Genomic DNA, 14,624 nt, shown 5'->3' on the forward strand with positions numbered 1-14,624 from the left:
GTAGGCATCCTATCTTCATGACAGTGAGTTGCTGCATATCATGTGGCTATCCTGATGAGGATAGTTTTTAAATAAATAAAATCATAAAAAAAAATTCTTCAACGTTGCTAAATCTGCTGGTGCTGACACAAAACTCCAAGGAATTTGTAGTACGATATTGAAAAGCAGGTAGCCTATATGTCTCTGTATTCAGCTACAATAGCAGAAAATAACATTACTATTCATGATGCAAGCAGTTTATCACTGTTCTTGGGGGAAAAAAGTGCTGTGAACTTTGAGACCTTGAAAACTAATATGCCAGAAACAATAGTGGAAAGATGGGAAGGTGGAAAAGGTAATTATTGAGGTGTTGTTAAATAAAAACCCTTTTGAGTCCCTGTATCTGAAAATATAGAAAGATTTCCAGGCAGAATTTTCTGCCTATCAGAGAAATGCATTTCAACTCGAATTGTTTTAGACTAGAGGAGTATAATTTTAGATTTCATAACCTGTAGAGGATTATGAACAAGTATCAAGTGTTTTGTTAAAATAAATTAAAAAAAAATGTAAAGCTATTTCTGAGAAACACATTTTCCTCAAGGGAAATTACTTGGTATTCACTCTAAAATAGGAGGGGAGGAGGAGAAGCTTTTTGAGCTAGATTACATTGATCAGCACTTTCTTTGGTCGATAAATAAAAATACAGACCTATTTCTAGAGCTGTGCTCCAAATTAGTTTTGGTTCTATTTTGACCTGCTTTACCTATGCCCTAGATTCTCTTGACCCTTTGCTCATTCCTTCCCTTCCTCAATTCTTCGGTTACCTCTATGTTGTCAGTAGAAGAGGCCATCCTTCCTATTCCCCACTCTTCTTGAGCCAGGGAACCTCTGGGACTTGGCAGCAGCAGGATGTGAGGCAGAGTTTAGAGACAAATTTGAAGAGGAGGAAGGAGTATTTGTGAGTTGGGAGGCAGGACAGTGTTGGCTGTGCTGAAGAGTTCCATCCTGTCACTTCTGTTCCCTGGCCGCAAATCCTCCCTTCTCCCCACAAAAGTGTTTTCTGAGCTTCCTGCTGTGATTTTGTCTATATGTGGCATTCATCTCATTTGTGCTACCAACAGTGTGTGATGATAAATGCTGGAGAGTGAGGAGCATGGTTTGTTTGTTTGCCAACATTTCTGCGCCTTCATACTTCTGTGCTTCACTATGTGTTTGTAGAAGACAGTTTCTATCTCAGCAAAATTTAGATAAAGATGGGTGGGAAGAATATTATCAAAATATCACCCATGAAGAAAACACATTTTGAAGGGATAAAACTACCAACGAATCATAATGCTCTAGTTTCAGCCACAGCAGCTAGTACTGATCTCCTTTTAGTAACTCATCCATTTCGTTCTCTGCTATCCCTATCAACAGGTTGAAATACACAGAAAAATATGGATCACTCTATTAGAAAGGGTTGTGAGATCCCAAGATCATAGTTTATTCAGATTTGTAACTTATCAAATCCTAATTGTTACTGTTACACTATTAGATATTTGTTTGAGTATGAATTTGTGACATCTCTACTTGGTATTAACTTCTGCCATCATTTACACTCAGGAATTTTAGTGAGAGCAATATGGATGTAAATGGAGACAGAATTTCAGCCAATATCACCAAATTATGACAGCAAGGGATTTTAACAAGGAAATATACAAATCCTTTTAAATGTTTCTCCTATATTGCAACCAGAACTTAAGACTGTTCTGGGTGGGACTTAATTATCTTGGCCTGATCCATAGAATTCTAAAGAAAGGAAGGGGGGGAGGGGGAAATCAGTAGATATATAAATACTGAGGGTATTTTCTAATCTTCACATATTTATGATTCAGGTTGTTTCCAAACTGCATTCTGGAGGAGAAAAATCCAAATTTTATTTCAGGATACAGATGCTTGCTCAGTGAATGATGCATCAATTTCAAAGCATGCAAGCACACCGCTAAAGTAAAATTATCTGATATTGGTTTATGATAGAAGTAAACAGAAGTGACCCCTTTGATTCACTGGCTGCCTTGAAAATGTCCTCTAGTCTAAAGAGTAATCTTCGATAGTGACTGCACCAAATGAGCATGTACCAGGGAATATCAGTGTCAATCATTGCTTCTGTCATCCAACATCACCCTCTTCACTAGTAACCTAGGGGGTAAAGTTTCACAAAATGTACTGTACATAATTTTGTTAGTCTCTAGCTGAAGAGTGTGTATGTGTCTGGTACGGTCTAGTTGAAAAGTCTGTATGTTTATACATACTCGGTCTCTCTCTACTCTCCAGTTTGAGAATGGAGAGTAGACATTTTCTTTTTAACTCTCTGGACAATAAATCGTGTTTAAAACAAAGCTTTTGGAGCACAACAAATATATTAATGGTGAAACTAATGTAGGACTACTTGCAGTTGCAAAAGGTATGAGTGGGGACCCTAGCAGGAGAATCTGAAGCCTTCCTAATTGATAATTTATTGTAACACAGTCTCTACCAGAAGACTAACAGTCAAGTCAGTAAGGCCCTAACAATGCACATATAAATAAAGGTTTAGGATCTTGTCCTATATGCTCTTTCATAAATGTACATACTCTTAAATGCTGATGCCTGTAAATCATTGCTTTAAAAATGGTAGTTTTTAAATGAGTCATACTTATCACAGTACTGTTTTTAAGAAATAAGGCATAAAAAGTGAAATATTTCTGTTGGATTACACCTAGTGAAGGACAAACCTCAAGTCAATGGGATTTCTGGATAAACAGCCCTGTACAGTGGATTATGGTTGAAATCAGAGGAAGGGCAAAACCAGTGCTGCTACCTCACAGTGCCCAAAATAGTATGATGGGATAATTTATGGAATATTTTATTTCTTCAAACCCCTCTCCCCACAAAAATGCTTGTATTACATCATTTGCTGTTTAAACTCTTAGACAATAATAGGGGACGTTTTGGTGTAGGAGTCCTGTTTCTAACACAAACATGATGTGACTGACATAGTAGAAATAAATCCACTTTGATAATGTAAAGTAAGTATTCCCTCTCTTTCAGTACAAGCTCTGCTACCTTTTTCCCTGGATGTGTAGGAACTATTCTATATCATCTGAACTAGCAGAGTTCAGAGTAGTCTTTGGATGCTAATGCTGAAATGTTTGAAAATACCTGGAGTAACAAGATGCCCACCTTTGTTTCAAAGACACATGTGCATTATGCCGTGAATGCAAAGGAAACTCCAAGCAGATATTGAGTGTCTCCTTTGTAGAGAGCTCACTCATGCTTATGAATACTCATACAGTGATTATTTGTATATGGTCACTTATGGAACTAGAACAGAATTTGCACTGTAAGAAGAAAGATTTTTCTTTTTGACTAATTAGTGATGGCTTTCGTTTGCTTTATAAGTTTTGAAGAATCAGTGTAGTCACTGTGACAGTCTTTATTACTGCTACTGTTCTCACTACATGACTTGTCTTCAACATGATTGGTATTCTTATCACAGCCCGTATGACTCAGCTTATTGGGGAAATTTTGGGGTACTGCTAATTGGCTTGTGGTAAGTGCATGCTTTTTGGTTTAGGGATACTCTCAGTAATATTAATAAATTAAAATAACGGTTGACTCTCTTGAGGAGCGTACAGTGAACTGTGGATGCTTTGGAAAGAGTCTTAGCAAAATTAAAAGCAGACGCTAAAATATTTTTTAAAATTAATGTTTTCAGGGACTCAGAGGAGGCCACACTTTGTTTACACTCTATTACTGTTGGTCCATTAAGCAGCTATTGCTGTCCTCCTCTCTTTCACAACATATTGATTTAGGGAACATAATTAAAAGACATTTTTAAGTTAGGATGGATACTAGCACTGCTGAAGCTCTTTTTGTGTCCTTAAATAAGACATATTTAATGCTGCATAGTACTAGATCCATAGTGGGGTGTTTAGGATAGTAACATATAGTTGCATATTTCTGTTTTAATAAGCATATATTGGTTATCTTTCTTTTTTATTATATAAATGTACTTCAGTAACTTGCATTTGGACTGAGCAAGTTATTTGGATCACATTTTGCATGCTTGATGTTATAGTCTGAATAGTCCTATAAAACTGATCATATAATGAATATAGGCTAAGAGATTTCATTAGGGATATACTAAACAATATATAAAGTTCACAAACCCCGCATTACATCCTTTTCTTAAAAGTGAAAAAAAAATCTTTTAGACTACTATGATTTAACATACATGTGTATTGTTGTGTCATAACCCCCCATTGTCCAGATCTAACTCCCAGAAGCACGTTCCTGAAGGACAATCTAGTGTGTGAAAGCTTGCACACGTGTGGGGTGTGGGTATGTACATGCCTCTACTATGCATGTACCTGTTTTACAGTTCAGTGTGGATGGGGGCAAGGGGTGTGTACCAAGTAATGTATATTGATGGTCCTATAGGGCCATTCCCACAACGCTTTGATTCCTTTGCTGCTTGACCCTTACCCAAAGGTGTAAAGGTCCTTGACAGACAGACAGACAGAGGGACACTCTCTCTCTCTCTCTCTCTCTCTCTCTCTCTCTCTCTCTCTCTCTCTCTCTCGTGGTAATAGCAATTTGTGCTGAGCACTTCAGAACATTTTTCTGCTGAAATCCATTGATCTGTTCAGGTGATCATGGATCCTGATCATAGAGAAGCCACCCGGTCTCTGGAACACACATAGGTGCTCATGAAGATGTGGTCAGAGTATACCATCCTCCAGGAATTCACCTGGATTGGCAGGAACATTCACCTATACTGGGAGATTTTGAGGAGGCTGGCATTCACAGGACTCTGTTGTAGTGCTGGGAGCGCATGAATCGCCAAACGTGTAAAGGTATAACACACTATGAATAACATGCAGCAAGGCAGCTCCTAGACTTTTATATTTACAATTGGATATTTTGGTGTTTTCAGTAAGTGTCTCCTGTGATGCACGGGACTGTGGGATGCCACCCTTGCAATAATAATGCCACCATCACATACCAGAAAGGGGCAGCCCAGATGCAGATATATTCTTGTGCAGAGCTTGTACCCATGCCCACCACCGCATACGTGGAGACTCAGTGCAATTACTGACTACCTCCACTAGCACTACACGGACAAGTAACCTGGAAGCGGACTAGTACTGATGTACCTATAGTGTCTGTAAAACATGATACACTGCTTTATTGACTACTCCAAAGTTAATTATATGATTCACTTAGGTGAAAAATTTATAAATATGAAATAGCTATATTACAGCAATCATGATTGAACAATGGCTCAATGCACTTAAGCATTCAGTTATTTTCTGAGGAGTGTTTTTTTGGGTATCAGCAGACACAATGTATATGTTTCCAGCTGAGTAATCTGTCTAAGCCTGGTAGAGGTTCTTTTCAATTGTCTGGCTGATGTATCTTAAAGAGCGATGTTTTCTAAGTGCTTAAACAGTCATTTCCAGCAGTGATTTTTTTTGTTAGCTCCTTTATTATCTTTATTTATTTTATTATACCTACCCTTGGATCAAATATCTTTAGTTAGTATTAGTCTCTGGATACATATAAAATATTTGGTCACTTTCCTAGCAGTCAGACGTTATAGCCTTAACTTTCTGATCAGGACCTAGTTTTCGTGAGTAGAATCCATAAGGCAGTATTAAGAGTTTTCCTTTCTAACCTCCTCCTATCTTTGTCAATAACTTTTATATTTACAATTGGATATTTTGGTATTTTCAATAGACACACACTGATAATCTTTGTAATTATGGTAGTCTGATTTGGTCACAAAGAAGGTAAGTTGGACAGCACCTTTCCCTCTCCACTGCCAGACTAAGAGTCAAGAAATCTTGTCTTTCTTCCTGACTTGCTTTGTGGCATTAGTTGAGTAACTTAAATCCTGCAATTCAATATGCCCATTTTTCTCATGGGGATGATGCCTGTCTGTCTTTGTACTATGCATAGAGAGATATGGATGTAAAATAATACCATATAGTAAAGCTAAATATTATTTTATTATAATGTGTCTAGTGCTTTTAGTTTGAATGACTATTAAGATGACCACTACAAGTCACATAATGGCCTCAGTCAGACATTTCACTGAAGATAATTTCATTCACTAACCATTCCATAATTGTTACATGTGACAAAAGGAATGAGTTTCCAGCTAACCAGACTGATTCTTCGAAATCATCCTTTCAGGTAACATGTTAAACTATTGCTCAGGTCATAAAATATCTACTACAATGGTGATGGCTATGTAACTCTACCAGCTGATAATTTCTAGCAGATATGAGCTGAGACTACTGCTATTGATGTGTTACATCTTGTTAATGGGGAAAAAATCACAACACTCCCTATACCTATACACTGTGCACAAGTCTACAAAAATAGTGTTATATTACTGTTGCTCTGTCATCCTCCCTCTTTTCCCATTTGATTGTTCACTCACCTGTTACGTTTTGTCATAAACTCAAATGTTAAGTTATTTGGGGGCACATATTGACTTTTACTATGTCCATGCAGCAATAGCACAGTGGGACCGTCATCTGGTTTGTGTATCTGGACACTACTTTAATAAAAAATAATAATAAATGAGAACTGGTTGACATTCTTTCATTCTAAAACTTTTTGACAAAACATGACCTTTTCACAAAAACAAAGATTTACACACACAATTTCTACATTTAATATTTTGGGAGGAAAAAAATAAACTCAAAATATTTTTGTTTTTGACTCTGGAAATTTTTATTGTTCTATGATAAAATGAAAATTTTTTAAAGTTTTTGGTTTCATAAGTAAAATAAATAATAAAAATCACCCCAAAAATCAGAAAATCCTTTTTTTCTAAACGTCTACCATTTTACCAGCTCTATTAAATAACAATCCTCCTCTGAAATAAGCCCATTATCTATAAAAACAAAACAATATAATCAATTGCTGTGTAAATTTTCCCATATGTGTAGGATAATACTGAAGACAAGTTATCTATTGAAAAACAAATGGTCTGGCCTCTGGATGGCATTTTTTTCCCTTCTGAATTGTCCATTATATATGTTATGTAAAACATTAACTCATTGTCCTTCTACCCTTAGAGATATTATGCTAGACAAGTAAACATCTTTAATCTTTCTCTTTAGGAAATTTAGTGAGCTTGACTGCTTTCTTTTAAATGGAAAATTAGTTTTGGAATAGCTGATGGGAAGGTTTCTTCTTTTAGAGATATACTATGTGATTGTGTATCATAGTGTTTTTGTGTTATTGAATAGTATGTTGGTTTGACAATAGTCTACCATAGGTCAAAGGAATAAGCTAATAAATAAGTAAGATTTCAGTAAATCTCTTATTTGAAATAACTTTCTAGAGTAAAGACTGCTTTTATTTACTAATAATACAATCAATATTTTTTTTATATCTGACTACAAAGGGGTGCGTGTGGGGGGGATTAGCAAATGGCTAGCAAAAATATAGCTGTCAGACCTGAGAAATGTGCATTACTATCTTTTTATTACATTGTTTGTAGTGCGGATTCCATGTTAAAAAAATAAATAAAACCTTTCCATTTTTTAACAGTCTCTAACACTAAAACATTGTAATTCTGACAGTTTAGAACTTGTTTTGTTTCAAATCTGAGTGAAAAGCCTAAATCACAGAACAAAGATTTCAAAAGCTTTTGATACAGAACAGTCAAATCACTTTATTTTTGACATGTCAAAACATAATAACACATAATATTTAATATATAATATAATTTTCATGTGTCGTGTAATATAATGTAAAAGTTGAAACAAAATGATACAGTTAAGATTAAATGTGTTTTTTTTTTACTTTTTACTTTCAAAAATTGCACTGAAATTGACGTGATCTTGTGAAACATTTTTGATTGTGATTAAACAGCATTTTCTGGTGGAAAATCTGTTCTCTTAAAAATATTAAGTTTGGTGCTAGTCACTGTTCTTCTAATATTGACTATTTTGTTTTACACTACCTGGATAAGTTAATTATTTTATCAATTGTAATGGAAAAGAGAACAAACTTTGCTCAAAACCTGATTATTTGCTAAAACAAATGTCCCTCAGAATGTAAGTGTGGCCAACTTAAAAAGAACACCCACCCCTCATCCACTTAGAACAGTACCTTTCAATATCTTGAAAATTTTTAAATAAAAATTAGGGAAAGGAAAACAATTAAGAAGAGAGGACTGGGGAGGCCATAGTCAGCTTTGTACAAATTCAGTTTATAACAGTGCACAGCCTTCTGCATAAATCAGAGCTGATCTACATATTGATACTTGCAGACATACCTGTCTGTAAAAACTTGTAAATCATCAAATTATGCTCACCCGCTTACTTCCCTGGTCCTCCTCGTATGAACAGAGAGCAACAATACCCAAAGTCCAAAGGTGCAAACAATTCAATGTTTACTGGGGTGAACTTCCAGCAAGCATGATGCCAGTTTCCTTCCTTAGTGTCCCCCTTCCCAGCTCTGACACCACAGAGCCTTATCTGTGTCCCTGTTCCCATTCCCCCGCCCTTAGCAAAACATGATTCCAATTCCCCACCCCTATTCCCTGTTCGCATTCCCCCCCCCACTTACTTCCTGATTGACTGCAGACTCTATAGTAAAACTTGAGATTTGCTTAGCTATATCTTAACTAATTATTTTACTGATATTTAACTAACCAATCCTAACATTGTAACATGATTATTTAACCAATTATATCCCACCACTTTAATTGGTTTACACCCAGCAACATTAATTATACAGCAGACAGAAACAATCACAGGACCAGACAGAGATTATACAGACAAACAATAGGAAAATGGGGACTACAATAATAAAACAACACAAAAATAAGGATCCCAGCTATTAATAAGTGTGTTCTCGCCAGACAGGATGCTATCAAACTAACTTTCCTTTTACATTTTCTAGGCACTTCCCTTTCTCTGGAGGTGATAGGCATTACCAGGACAGGATTGTATTCCTAACAGCCCAATAGCACCTTATTTCAATGTGACTAGTTTGGAATTTAAGGATGTGACTGTTCACTTCCCAGCTTATGGCTGCCTCTGCTGCTTAGCCAAAGATCTTAGCCTAAGAACAGGTCCTCATAGAATCATAGAATATCAGGGTTGGAAGGGACCTCAGGAGGTCATCTAGTCCAACCCCCTGCTCAAAGCAGGACCAACCCCCAATCAAATCATCCCAGCCAGGGCTTTGTCAAGCCTGACCTTAAAAACTTCTAAGGAAGGAGATTCTACCACCTCCCTAGGTAACGCATTCCAGTGTTTCACCACCCTCCTAGTGAAAAAGTTTTTCCTAATATCCAACCTAAACCTCCCGCACTGCAACTTGAGACCATTACTCCTTGTCCTGTCCTCTTCTACCACTGAGAATAGTCTAGAACCATCCTGTCTGGAACCACCTCTCAGGTAGTTGAAAGCAGCTATCAAATCCCCCCCTCATTCTTCTCTTCTGCAGACTAAACAATCCCAGTTCCCTCAGCCTCTCCTCATAAGTCATGTGTTCCAGACCCCTAATCATTTTTGTTGCCCTTCGCTGGACTCTCTCCAATTTATCCACATCCTTCTTGTAGTGTGGGACCCAAAACTGGACACAGTACTCCAGATGAGGCCTCACCAATGTCGAACAGAGGGGAACGATCACGTCCCTCGATCTGCTGGCTGTGCCCCTATTTATACATCCCAAAATGCCATTGGCCTTCTTGGCAACAAGGGCACACTGCTGACTCATATCCAGCTTCTCGTCCACTGTAACCCCTAGGTCCTTTTCCGCAGAACTGCTGCCTAGCCATTCGGTCCCTAGTCTGTAGCTGTGCATTGGGTTCTTCCGTCCTAAGTGCAGGACCCTGCACTTATCCTTCTTGAACCTCATCAGATTTCTTTTGGCCCAATCCTCCAATTTGTCTAGGTCCCTCTGTATCCTATCCCTGCCCTCCAGCGTATCTACCACTCCTCCCAGTTTAGTATCGTCCGCAAATTTGCTGAGAGTGCAATCCACACCATCCTCCAGATCATTTATGAAGATATTGAACAAAACCGGCCCCAGGATCGACCCCTGGGGCACTCCACTTGACACCGGCTGCCAACTAGACATGGAGCCATTGATCACTACCCGTTGAGCCCGACAATCTAGCCAGCTTTCTATCCACCCTATAGTCCATTCATCCAGCCCATACTTCTTTAACTTGCTGACAAGAATACTGTGGGAGACCGTGTCTAAAGCTTTGCTAAAGTCAAGAAACAATACATCCACTGCTTTCCCTTCATCCACAGAACCAGTAATCTCATCATAGAAGGCGATTAGATTACTCAGGCATGACCTACCCTTGGTGAATCCATGCTGACTGTTCCTGATCACTTTCCTCTCATGTAAGTGCTTCAGGATTGATTCTTTGAGGACCTGCTCCATGATTTTTCCGGGGACTGAGGTGAGGCTGCCTGGCCTGTAGTTCCCAGGATCCTCCTTCTTCCCTTTTTTAAAGATTGGCACTACATTAGCCTTTTTCCAGTCATCTGGGACTTCCCCCGTTCGCCACGAGTTTTCAAAGATAATGGCCAATGGCTCTGCAATCACATCCGCCAATTCCCTTAGAACTCTCAGATGCGACTCGTCCAGCCCCATGGACTTGTGCACGTCCAGCTTTTCTAAATAGTCCCTATCCACCTCTTTCTCCACAGAGGGCTGGCCATCTACTCCCCATGTTGTGATGCCCAACGCAGCAGTCTGGGAGTTAGTCCTTGTTAGTGAAGACAGAGGCAAAAAAAGCATTGAGCACATTAGCTTTTTCCACATCCTCTGTCACTAGGTTGCCTCCCTCATTCAGTAAGGGGCACACACTTTCCTTGGCTTTCTTCTTGTTGCCAACATACCTGAAGAAACTCTTCTTGTTACTCTTAACATCTCTTGCTAGCTGCAGCTCCAGGTGCGATTTGGCCCTCCTGATTTCATTCCTACATGCCCGAGCAATATTTTTATACTCTTCTCTGGTCCTATGTCTAACCTTCCACTTCTTGTAAGCTTCTTTTTTATGTTTAAGATCTGCTAGGATTTCACCGTAAAGCCAAGCTGGTCGCCTGCCATATTTACTATTCTTTTGACTCATCGGGATGGTTTGTCCCTGTAACCTCAACAGGGATTCCTTGAAATACAGCCAGCTCTCCTGGACTCCTTTCCCCTTCATGTTAGTCCCCCAGGGGATCCTACCCATCCGTTCCCTGAGGGAGTTGAAGTCTGCTTTCCTGAAGTCCAGGGTCCGTATCCTGCTACTTACCTTTCTTCCCTGTGTCAGGATCCTGAACTCAACCAACTCATGGTCACTGCCTCCCAGATTCCCGTCTACTTTTGCTTCCCCCACTAATTCTTCCCTGTTTGTGAGCAGCAGGTCAAGAAAAGCTCCCCCCCAGTTGCCTCGTCTAGCACTTGCACCAGGAAATTGTCCCCTACGCTTTCCAAAAACTTCCTGGATTGTCTATGCACCGCTGTATTGCTCTCCCAGCAGATATCAGGAAAATTAAAGTCACCCATGAGAACCAGGGCGTGCGATCTAGTAGCTTCTGCGAGTTGCCAGAAGAAAGCCTCTTCCACCTCATCCCCCTGGTCCGATGGTCTATGGCAGACTCCCACCACTACATCACTCTTGTTGCTCACACTTCTAAACTTAATCCAGAGACACTCAGGTTTTTCTGCAGTTTCGTACCAGAGCTCTGAGCAGTCATACTGCTCCCTTACATACAGTGCTACTCCCCCACCTTTTCTGCCCTGCCTATCCTTCCTGAACAGTTTATAACCGTCCATGACAGTACTCCAGTCATGTGAGTTATCCCACCAAGTCTCTGTTATTCCAATCACGTCATAATTCCTTGACATCACCAGGATCTCCAGTTCTCCCTGCTTGTTTCCAAGGCTTTGTGCATTCGTATATAAGCACTTGAGATAACCTGTGGATCGCCCCTCATTCTCAGTATGAGGCAGGAGCCCTCCCCTCACAGACTTTCCTGCCTGTGCTTCCTCCCTGTATCCCGCTTTCCCACTTACCTCAGCGCTTTGGTCTCCTTCCCCCGATGAACCTAGTTTAAAGCCCTCCTCACTAGGTTAGCCAGCCTGCTCGCAAAGATGCTCTTCCCTCTCTTCGTAAGATGGAGCCCATCTCTGCCCAGCACTCCTCCTTCATGGAACACCATCCCATGGTCAAAGAATCCAAAGCCTTTCTCCGACACCACCTGCGTAGCCATTCGTTGACTTCCGCGATTCGACGGTCCCTGCCCCGGCCTTTTCCTTCCACGGGGAGGATGGACGAGAACACCACTTGCACCTCAAACTCCTTTATCCTTCTTCCCAGAGCCACGTAGTCCGCAGTGATCCGCTCAAGGTCATTCTTGGCAGAGTCATTGCCCACGTGGAGAAGCAGGAAGGGGTAGCGATCCGAGGGCTTGATGAGTCTCGGCAGTCTCTCCGTCACATCGTGAATCTTAGCCCCTGGCAAGCAGCACACTTCTCGGTTTTCCCGGTCAGGGCGGCAGATAGATGACTCAGTCCCCCGGAGGAGAGAGTCCCCGACCACCACAACCCGCCTCCTTCTCTTGGGAGTGGTGGTCGTGGAACCCCCCATCTCAGGACAGTGCATCTCATGCCTTCCAACCAGCGGAGTCTCCTTCTGCTTTCTCCCCCCAGACATATCATCCGGTCCACTCTCCGCAAAGGTACCTGTGGAGAGAACATGAAAGCGGTTAGTTACCTGTGTCCGCGTTGCTGAAACCCGGACATTCCCCCTTCTTCTTCTGGAGGTCACATGTTGCCAAGCTTCTTCACTGGCCTCTTGGCTCCGCTGTGCAACCTGCTCTAAATCTTCAGAGCTTTGTGCCCGTAGAAGCATATCCTGACTTTTGTCCAAAAAATCCTCAGTTTCTCGTATGCAACGCAGTGTCGTTATCTGTTGCTCCAGACCTTCAATCTTCTCTTCCAATATGGAGACCAGCTTGCACTTTGCAGCTTGCACTTTGCACTTGCACTCAGACTGTCACAGTAAGAGAAGGCCCTTACACCTGCAAACAGTAATTTTGATTCTTTCTTTTATACCTCTATAACTAGCTAAGTAATAAAAATACACCTAAATTCTTAAAGTATAGGCCTTTACAGACAGGAATATCTATATCCTAACACCTCATATCAAACTTTTCCTTCTTAAGATTAATAAAAGTAGCTTTAGAGTATCAACCTTATCACAACTACAGAGAATTTTATCAGTGAACTCCATTATTGGCAAAAATGTCCTTCTCTAAAGCTTTGCTAATTTGAATTCAATAGGCCATTATGGTAGAACACTGTATGAACCAGTCCTTTTGTGTAAACCATATAGATTCTTGATGGTAGATATTCATTGCATCTCTTCATCTTGATCTATAGATATGAGTACAATTTCCTCTTGTTTGTAACCAGACCACTCACTGGTGGTTTTAGATTTCACTCCTCACAAAATGTAGCAATGTTCATTAATGTCCCCTGTTGTATTTTAGCAAGTATTCAATAACAACAATTCATTTATTTCATGTTTAGGTCATGGCACAAACTGGTAAAAGCAACGAAAATAACTATTATGTCTGAAACTGTCCATGATGTATGTGACTTTCATACAAACAAAGATTTCTAAGTCCAAACTAAGGCATACTGTTGTATGGGAGGTTTTATAATGCACTTTAACTTTTAACATGCTTAGTAATTTTTATTAAACAAAGGTGTTATCTCTGCACTGTTTCAAACACCATTTTAAATTATCTGGAGCTTAATAGTATTGTTCAACTATGAATTATTTTCCCCATGGAATATGTTCTTCTTGAGTGTGCAAACAAAAATCCAGAAAGGATGACAATCCCTGCCTTTATCTTTGTACCTCTAAGGATTACCTTTATCTCAATCCCTGTTTAAACCCGCCATGTTTTACCCTGGGTTACCTGTGTGAAGACACTAAGTCTTCATAGGCCTGTATGTCCACAGCTTACATACCACACAGACTAGTGGAACCTCATGACCAAATGTGGTTGCAAATACAGTATGAGGGCAGATATTTGTAAAAGTCCGAGTAGTGTTTCAAGAAGGGTGGTGGTTATGTTGGGTGGAGTCAGGGAGTAGCTATTTCATGAACTATGGAGTTCTGGCTAAACCATGTAATATCTGACAGTATATCCAGATAAGATAGTGCTGGCCCAGACACTAACTTAATTTTGCGTCTTGGCTCCAGCTGTTGGCAGGAACTCCTTTCTCCTGAAGTGCACATAAAGGTTTATTTGTTCCAGTTGTCTGTGTGTAGACCATCTGGGACATCAAAGGTATATCTCCACAGCAGCTGGGAGTGAACATCCCAGAGCAGGTAGTCAGACTTCTGCTAGGTCAAGCCTCGTAGTGTGCTAAAAGCAACAATGTCGACATTGCAGCTTGCTCTGGAACTTGGGCTCTCGAGCCCACTCAACCCCCTAGGCTGAATGTTATTGCCTATGTTGGTCATAAGTAGGGTGTGTGTGTGTGTATGTATATATGGGTATGAATATAGTATTCCAAGATGTGAGAGGATTATGAACTAGGAGAAGCTACACAGTCTTTTTTAATATTGC

Source organism: Chelonia mydas, chromosome 4 (assembly GCF_015237465.2).
Source record: "Chelonia mydas isolate rCheMyd1 chromosome 4, rCheMyd1.pri.v2, whole genome shotgun sequence".
In the NCBI taxonomy this organism is placed as follows: domain Eukaryota; kingdom Metazoa; phylum Chordata; order Testudines; family Cheloniidae; genus Chelonia; species Chelonia mydas.